Source organism: Leuciscus leuciscus (assembly GCF_965113295.1).
Source record: "Leuciscus leuciscus genome assembly, chromosome: 4".
Taxonomy (NCBI): domain Eukaryota; kingdom Metazoa; phylum Chordata; class Actinopteri; order Cypriniformes; family Leuciscidae; genus Leuciscus; species Leuciscus leuciscus.
Window position 1 is genome coordinate 44,427,726 of NC_138728.1, and position 9,248 is coordinate 44,436,973.

A 9,248-nucleotide genomic window follows, 5' to 3' on the forward strand; every position below is an offset into this window, starting at 1 on the left:
AAAAAAAAAAGAAAAGAAAAAGAAAAATCTAGCTAGTTCATGAATATTTTTGCGGCAAAAGCTAATGTCATTTTCCTTAGTTCATGTATTTCCAGGGGGGCAGGGTTTCATATTATTTTGAAGTTTCCCCGGGCGCCGCCATTGGCTACCTGCTGTTAGCATCCCATTGACTCCCATTCATTTTGGTGTCACTTTGACAGCGAATAACTTAACATCTGAGGTGTTTAAAGACTTAATTTGTCCATTATTTATTTCTAAAGAAACACGACAATGTATAAAAGGCTCCATTACCTTGTATCTTACGTTATGGCCCTGTAGAAGCATTTTTTGTAAAAATAGGCTAACGATTGCGTCATAACCACGCGAGACTCTGTCGCACAGTAGAGAGATTACCGTATGGACAGGAGGAGAAGCTTGCGCGCAATCGGGGGGACGTGGAGGCAAAAGTGTCTCCTGCTCCTAGCTCATGGACACATCCTACTCACGATCTCCGTCTCTGCAAGTTTCGGAAGGGAATGATTTAGATTTATCTTGGCACAGCTACTAGAAGACAGACGGGTTGCTCACGTCACATCTACACTACGTCGTCAAGCTCAGTTTGAGTCTGTGCAGTACGCTCGACCATCAGGAAGTTAGTGCTTCTAATTTACTTCACTTGTCTCCATTGAATCCAATAGGGTCGCTGTGTCCAGTTCATATACTGTCTATGTGTATTTCAGGGTCAACTTCCTGTTTGATGCATCACTCATCGAATGCACATGCGTCGCGTCTGAACGCGTTGTTGTCTTTGGAGCTCTATCGATTTGATTTATAATTCTTGATTTTTCTCTTTAAACTCACTTACAACAAACATTTTCTACTTTTCCTCACTGAGAAGCACTACTGCTCAAACCTCATAGTTACAACGCGGACTGTGGAGCAGACGCGTCTCAAGCCTTTTAGTGATCCAACTCCGGATACTCTTATAGGTTACTCCAGTGGATCACGGCTGAACGCGTCTTCTCCACACTCACTTACAAACAAACATTTGTTCGCCTATCGTGCGTCTACTCTACACCCTTACCACTAAAAAGACGGATTATATCCAAGACTTCAGTCATAAATTAGTATTAATATTGATAGCATCACTGGTAGCGTCATTGCTAACTTACTGTCCATCTGTTAAAATGGCGAATATATCAGATGTAAGTAGTCTACCTTTTGGTGCAGGTGAGGACACATTTGAGCTGCACGCACTGCAGTCTGAGCTGGAAGCTGTTGAGAAACAGATCCACGACATTTTATTGAGACAGGCCGAGCTGAGAGGCCGGCGTTTAGCTCTTGAAACATCATGCGCCGATGTACACAAATCAGTGATTAACGTTACTAACCTGCTGACTCCGACCTCGTCTACTCCGTGCGTTTCTCAGCATCGGTCCCGAGCGCCGAGGTCGCGATCAGCCATGGTCTCGTTCACTCCGGCTCCAACACGCCACCACGAAGCCTGGGTGGTTCCGCAGCGGAAGACGCGAGTCAGGTCTAGACAAAGACTCTCTCCGACCATCCCGGTTTTCGAGTTATCCACACAAAACCGCTTCTCCCCTCTTCGCGAAACAGAACACGATGCTATGATCATCGGCGATTCCATCGTTCGGCACGTACACGCTACGTTAGGTAAAAGTAAGGTGCACAGTCACTGCTTTCCTGGTGCTCGTGTTTCTGAAATCGCTGCTCGCGTTCCCGAGATTCTGAACGGTGACGAGCACGTCGGAACTGTGGTCCTGCACGCAGGAGTGAACGACATCAGGCTGCGCCAGACGGAGGTTCTGAAGAAAGACTTCAGGAGCCTGATCGATACGGTACGCAGCACATCGCCTGAAACAACGATCATTGTGTCAGGACCGCTTCCCACGTACCGACTAGGGCATGAAAAGTTCCGCAGATTATTTGCGCTAAATAAATGGTTAATGTCATGGTGCAATGAGCAGAAACTGCTCTTTGTAAATAATTGGAATCTGTTTTGGGAGCGTCCTAGGCTTTTCCGTGCTGATGGGCTTACACCCAAGCAAATTCGGATAACATCTCCAAAATGTTAAATACTGTTTGACTAGTAACCAAAAGTCCAAATCATAGTCTCTGCTGCACCAATTTAACTGATATAAATACTAGTGTAGAACATTGCAGAGAAACCGTGTATTCCTCGTTTAGTGAGATCAAATAATAAATCTACTGCAGGATCTAGAAAAAATCTAATTGTTATTAAAACAGAAAATGTTGCTATTAGTAAACAAAAAACAATTTATAAAGTTAGGCCTTCTAAACATTAGATCACTCAACCCTAAGGCAGTTATTGTAAATGAAATAGTCACAGATAATAGCTTCGATGTACTTTGCCTTACTGAAACCTGGCTTAAACCAAATGATTATTTCGGTCTAAATGAGTCTACTCCATCAGGATACTGTTATAAGCATGAGCCCCGTCTGATTGGTCGTGGCGGCGGTGTTGCAACCATCTATAGAGATATTCTCAATGTTACTCAGAAAACGGGTTATAAGTTTATTTCGTTTGAAGAACTTGTACTAAATGTTACGCTCTTAGATGTTAGAAAAACATCCCTATTATCTCTAGCCTTGGCTACCGTATATAGACCGCCAGGGCCTTACGCAGATTTTCTCTCAGACCTATTAGTCAATGTCGATAAAGCATTAATTGTTGGAGATTTTAACATACACGTAGATAATCCAAATGATGCGTTAGGGGCTACGTTTACAGATTTACTAAATTCATTTGGGGTCAAGCAAAACGTCACCGGACCAACTCATCGTCTTAATCATAGATTGATTTATCTCACATGGAACCGATCCAACCGATATAGGCAGAACACTGACCATTACATGGTAACTTGCATATTACGTACTGCTGTAATATGTCATGCGGCGCCGCGTTATCAACCAGGCAGAACAATCCTTCCATCCACCATAGATCATTTCTCAAATTGCTTATCTAATCTGTCTCAGCTGCTGCCTGAACCCAAACAAACAGATGAACTAGAAGAACTAACAAGCACTATGAGCACCATTCTCTCTAGAACATTGGATGTGGTTGCACCTATTAAATTAAAAAAGGTCAGAGAGAAAATTAAAGCACCATGGTACAAAAATACTACGCATGTTCTAAAGAGAGAAACCGGTATTTTAGAGCGTAAATGGAAACAAACTAATTTAGAGGTCTTTAGAATCGCGTGGAAAGACAGTATGTCACGTTATAAAAAGGCCCTAAAAGCGGCCAGGGCTGAGCACCTCCGCAAACTAATAGAAAACAACCAAAACAATCCAAGGTTTTTATTTAACACCGTGGCTAAACTAACAAATAAACAGACGTCAACCGAACAAAATATCCCGTTACAGTTCAGTAGTAATGATTTCATGAACTTCTTCACTGAGAAAATAGAAAGCATCAGAACCACAATTGTAAACGTTCAATCTTCAATTGCGCCTTATAATTCAGCCTCAATTATCACCCCGCAAGAACAATTACAGTGCTTTACAACTATAGAACAAAAAGAGTTAAATAAACGTATCACTTCATCTAAAACAACAACATGTTTATTAGATCCTATACCAACTAAACTATTGAAAGAAGTGTTACCTGTAGTGGAAGAGCCTCTCCTCAATATCATTAACTCGTCTTTATCTTTAGGTCATGTTCCAAGAATATTTAAACTGGCAGTTATAAAACCTCTCATTAAGAAACCACAATTAGATCATAATAACCTAGCAAATTATAGACCCATTTCAAATCTTCCATTTATGTCTAAAATATTAGAAAAAGTGGTGTCCGCTCAACTGGGCTCTTTCTTGCAACAAAATGATATCTATGAAAAGTTTCAGTCTGGATTCAGACCGCATCATAGCACTGAAACTGCGCTCGTTAAAATCACAAATGATTTACTTTTAGCTTCTGACCAAGGCTGTATCTCAATACTAGTTTTACTTGATCTTAGTGCTGCGTTCGATACTATAGATCACACAATACTCTTAGATCGACTACAAAATTATACTGGTGTTCAAGGACAAGCATTAAGCTGGTTCAAATCATACCTATTTGACCGCTACCATTTTGTCTATTTAAATGGAGAAAAATCGATCATAACTCCAGTAAGGATCTGTGTTAGGCCCTCTGTTATTCTCAATATATATGATGCCACTTGGAAATATTATAAGGAAACATGGAATTAGTTTCCATTGTTATGCTGATGACACTCAAATATATATTTCATCACGGCCGGATGAAAACGCAAAATTTTCCAAATTGACAGAGTGTGTTAAAGATATAAAAAATAGGATGACGCGTAATTTTCTTTTATTAAATCCAGACAAGACAGAGGTAATACTTATCGGTTCAAAAAACCGCCCACAAAACCTCGCACAATACAACTTTAACATCATAGGATGTCCTGTTACTTTATCCTCTACAGTAAAAGACCTAGGTGTTATACTCGATTGCAACCTGTCTTTTGAAAATCATATTTCATATGTTACAAAAACAGCCTTTTTCCACCTTAGAAACATTGCTAAGCTAGGTAATATGCTATCAGTTTCTGATGCAGAAAAGTTAGTTCATGCATTCATGACCTCGAGACTGCGATTATTAATTACGATTATCACAATTTACATTGAATGATGTTTTGAATGGTTTGGCCATGGGACCCACATTTCCCCATGGTCATCAAGCTGCAACCCACCTTTTTAGGAATTATAGGCCTATTATAATACATTTGTTTACACAAAAATTGTTGACACACACAAGTACTGTCCCCCTTTACTTAACATACAAATAAATTGTAAGAATATGACTAATACTGATAAATAAACAGTAGGCCTACGAGGTTAAGCTATTAAATAGCAGTCCCAAACTAGTTTTTGTTAATACAATCTTGGTGTGAGCCACCACAGTCATATAAAAATATACAAAATAACCAATAAGTGGCATTTTGGGGTTATGGAAACAACAAATTTATGTGTTATGTCTCGTATGTGGAGAGTATCTTAACTTTAAATCCTGCAGTTTCTGAGAGCAGTAGACAAGGAATCTTAAGTGACAGCTTTCAGGATTGAGGTTGCCATATTAAATAATTAGCAAAAACTGTGTCATAAAGAAAACACAATTAATGTTAATGTTTTATTTTAACTAATTCTTTTCCATACGTTTGCTTGTGTAAACGTATGAATTGTATTTTAATTACAATGCAATACAACACTGAGGTTAAATATCAGGGTTTCTGCACCTTCACCTGTCTAACGTGTGCTGATCTGAAAAGTTGCATAATATGTTGGTATACTTCATACAGGGTATTTTAATATATTCCTGTATACAGGAATTAAGAGCCTGTGGATGCACACAAGACACTATTACAATATCATTTAGAAAGCCACCTTTATTTATAGCGCTTTTTACAATACAGATTGTTTGAAAGCAGCTTTACAGTGATAACCGGAAAATAAGTCCAGTTTAGTTCAGTTCTCAAATATGGTGTCAATGCAGGCAGATCAATAATATAGTTGACTATTAAATTAAATGTCAATTTAATAAATATACTGTGCTCGTAGCGTGCACTCTTTAATTGCACGCGCAAATGCACCAGTGCGCGCTGTATCATTTCACTAAAGCGCAAAAGAAATATGAGCATGCAACGTCGTAAATTAGTAAGTAACGAAATAAAAGTAAAATACAAATAAATCACGTTATTGGTGCGTCATGTGTTTTGCATGCAGGTATGATGCTCATTCTATTTTTCAGGAGCAGCTTCCATGTTTCTTTAACAGTTCTTGTAAGTATTGTGTATCACCATGGTAGCCTAACTGTTGTTTCCATAACCCCAAAATGCCACTTATTGGTTATTTTGTATATTTTTATATGACTGTGGTGGCTCACACCAAGATTGTATTAACAAAAACTAGTTTGGGACTGCTATTTAATAGCTTAACCTCGTAGGCCTACTGTTTATTTATCAGTATTAGTCATATTCTTACAATTTATTTGTATGTTAAGTAAAGGGGGACAGTACTTGTGTGTGTCAACAATTTTTGTGTAAACAAATGTATTATAATAGGCCTATAATTCCTAAAAAGGTGGGTTGCAGCTTGATGACCATGGGGAAATGTGGGTCCCATGGCCAAACCATTCAAAACATCATTCAATGTAAATTGTGATAATCGTAATTAATAATCGCAATTACAATTTCAAGGGAATAATCGACAATTACGATTTTTGTCATAATCGTGCAGCCCTAGTGGTCATGTCTAGGCGCAGGTCCTCCATCTGATCTGGATAGAGATTAGACATCACATTTTATACCACAAACAGAGCAAACCGAGTGCTCCACTGTTTGCATCAGTTCAGTAGTAATACATGTTTGTGGTGAATGTTTTGTGAGTGGTGAATGTATTAAAAAATTGGCCAAGAGCAGAAGGCCCTCCCTCCAGGCTTTTTTTTTTAAGTTGCGAGGTTGCGAAGCTTAATTTTCGCTCAGTCTGAGTTTCAGAGTTTCAGAGCAGAGCTGCGTGACAACGCTGCCACAAATCTCTTCACAAGTCACAAGCTTGCAACTGTGTGGGCGTTTCTCCGCAACGTGGGTGTTGTAAACTCAGCTCTGAAAAAATAGTCTGCAATAGGAGTGCAAATGTAATGTAATGTAATAAGTTTCGCCCTTTCGAACCTCAGTTTTCAGAGTTTCAAAACTTTTTTTCACCTATTCGCACACCAGTTTTCAGATCACCATTTACAAGGTTTCAAACCTGGAAAACAAACTATATACTGGGAGAACAGTGACAAATTCGAAACTCTGAAAAAATGATTGCACAACACCGTAAAAAAGAGTGTTGCACTTCTGAAGAAGGAAAACTCAAAAGCAAAATTATGTTTGCAGAGTTTTTTTTTTTTTTTTTACCACTTTGCAAGCCTGCAAAACTGTTTTCAGAGTTTCAAAACTTTTTTTCACACATTCGCACACCAGTTTTCAGTTCACCATTTACAAGGTTTCAAACCTGGAAAACAAACTAATACAGTGGGAGAACACTGACAAATTTGAAACTCTGAAAAATTGTTTGCGCAACATCGTAAAAAATTTTTTGCAGTTCTGAAGAAGGAAATCTCAAAAACAACATAATGTTTGCAGAGATATTTTTATTTTTTTACATTTTGCAAGCTTGCAAATCTTATTTTTCGATCTTGCAAAACTTTTTTTTGTAAGATTTTGAGTTTTCGAACACTTAGTTTCAACCTTTCAGAACTTTATTTTCAGTTTTGAATCATGGCAGGATATTAATCCCATAGCACCGAAATAAAAAATAAAAAGTACAAAATAAAAAAAAGTCAATTTCAAAATAAACACCCTGTGCAGACTCCCAATTATATTGCAAATGTCTTATAGCCTATAATTTGAAGCCCCAAAAGCAGGACCTCAGCTTTTAAGTGCACGTGCTTATTTAACACAATTCTCTCACGTGAAGACCGTGTTTGTCAACCCTCGCGGAGTCGCGGCAAGTGCACAGCACCAGAGAAGAATCTTGACGGCACTTGCAAGAAAATGGATAAGTAGGCTACATAATCAAATTCACAAATATTACACCATTTAAACATTATTAAAAATGCATAGGCTACTGAGTTACTAAAACAATCTTTGTCAAAGAATACACTTCTTCAGTTTTAACGTTCTTGTTTCCATTTCCATCAAGATCTGAGGTGAATTATCCATTGTTCCTTTTACAGCTACAAAGCTGGATCACTTAACGATATTCAAAGTCACATTGCATGCTTTTAACATTAAATAAAGCACATAGGCTAAACAGTACCTGAGATTATCATTGCCACACTTTGTTTGTTGTTCCAGCGCGACTTAGCAGAAAAAAAAACTGGGGGAGGATGGGGAGGGGGGTTGAGGTTTAAAGCGGTTTACCACTATACCGCGGGAATTTCTTGCTTTTCAACCGCAGTAAGAAAAAATTAATACCGTCCCAGCCCTAGTCACTACACAGTTCGAGTGCAGCGAGAGCCTGTACGGTCATTGTTAACGCAGTGAGTATGATCTTTTTTCTGGTGGACCGTTTCATGTTAAATTTCACGGCTGTGTGTGTGTGCAGGTCGGAGGGACGTGCCTAAACAGACTTGCTTCCAGCTCTGCGCGGTGCAAACATATCTTTGATGGCAGGATACATGGACCCGGATTACGCTGTTGTTTATTTTCTATTTTGAATTTTGTTTTATTTTTATTAATGGTTTTGTGTTGTGGTATTTTCTTTTATTAGTAATTGGTATAATCTGTGTGATTTGATTTTTCTTTTTTTATAATTTGTATTTTGTAGACGAAGTGCTTCCTATTTGGGGAAGTTTACTGAAGAACAAGCAATTGTTTGAACAATTTAGGGGGGTATCTAAGTTTGCTTGTAAATATATCTTTTTTTTTTTGTAATTGATGTAAGCACTTGGGGACTCCTGTGGCCATTGGTAAAAGGGTACTTTGCCCACCTCTCTATTTGGAGTGTAGTGTTTATCACTTGAGTTTCAAGTGAGTTTTTTGGGGGAATTATCAGAGCTCATGCAGCCGCTCTTGAGAAGCTGCGCTGGCTGAGTTCTCCGGATACTCTCGAAACGCTCTCGCGGTACTTTGATGGCATACGTCACGTGGCGTCAGCGCTGTATCAAGTTGGACAAAATTTCTAACCGGCATGCACTGCTTCAAGTCAGCAGCCGATCGGTCTGTGCAGAGCTGTATGAAGACCAACAAGCCTAAGGACTAATCACTAAACAAGACACACCGTTAAACATGATTAGACAATTAACCAATGACAACATGACACAAAAGACTAGGGAAGCTCATGGCAGGATCACATGAGGGCAAGGGAATCACATGACAAGACAGGAAACATGAATGACATGAAACATGAACCCAAAGCATTACATAAACTCTGCAGGACGCAATTCCTTGAATACAGTTTTGGGTTGCTTCTAGAGGGCGTGCCGTTGTCCTGCGCAGAATCTGCTTGTTTCTATTTTTGACTACTCTAAATAAACTCTGGCCATTTATCACTGGAAAATAACAGATCCAATCCTGAGATCCAGAAAGAAAAGAAACGAGACTTAATCAGGGTAGACTGCTCTTTGTGCTACTCTAATCTTTAAGTTTGTTTTTCAACCCCTAAACAGGAAGCCTGCTGAAGGACACACAGAGGACTGAGACTTTAGGGAATTTTATGAATAATTGTAATAT